Below are 461 nucleotides of genomic sequence, written 5' to 3'. Positions count from 1 at the left end.
AAAAAGAAAGAAAGAAAAAAAGGAAGAAAAGCACAGCCCAAGATTTTGATTTACGACCTAATCAAAACATTATATCTTTGGTCAAGTGGCGCAGAAAAATGATGACCCTCCAGGCTTCAGCTAGGGGGAGAAAGAAATTCAGATCACACTCGGAGTGATTTATGTCCGCTCCGAGCGGTCACGTTGATTTTTCATCGTTTGAGCCATTACACAGTAGAGTGGAAAACTCTGATCCAATATTTCTGTGCTCCGGAAACGGTCCATATATTACCCTCAACGTATATATACATATATTAGATACGTATATTCTTTCTCCGCGCACACACGTCCTCTAAACACACACGCAGACATTCTACAGGGAGGGAGAGCTGTATAAATAACCTCGCGCCGAGAAGAACCGAGAGGCGAAAGAGGCGCCCGCCGCCACCGCGCTGTGCCCGAGGGGAGACTCCTTGGGTCGC

The sequence above is a fragment of the Meleagris gallopavo genome, chromosome 4, assembly GCF_000146605.3.
Source record: "Meleagris gallopavo isolate NT-WF06-2002-E0010 breed Aviagen turkey brand Nicholas breeding stock chromosome 4, Turkey_5.1, whole genome shotgun sequence".
Lineage (NCBI taxonomy): Eukaryota > Metazoa > Chordata > Aves > Galliformes > Phasianidae > Meleagris > Meleagris gallopavo.
The sequence above is the reverse complement of the archived record's forward strand: the minus strand, read 5'-3'. Positions refer to the sequence as shown.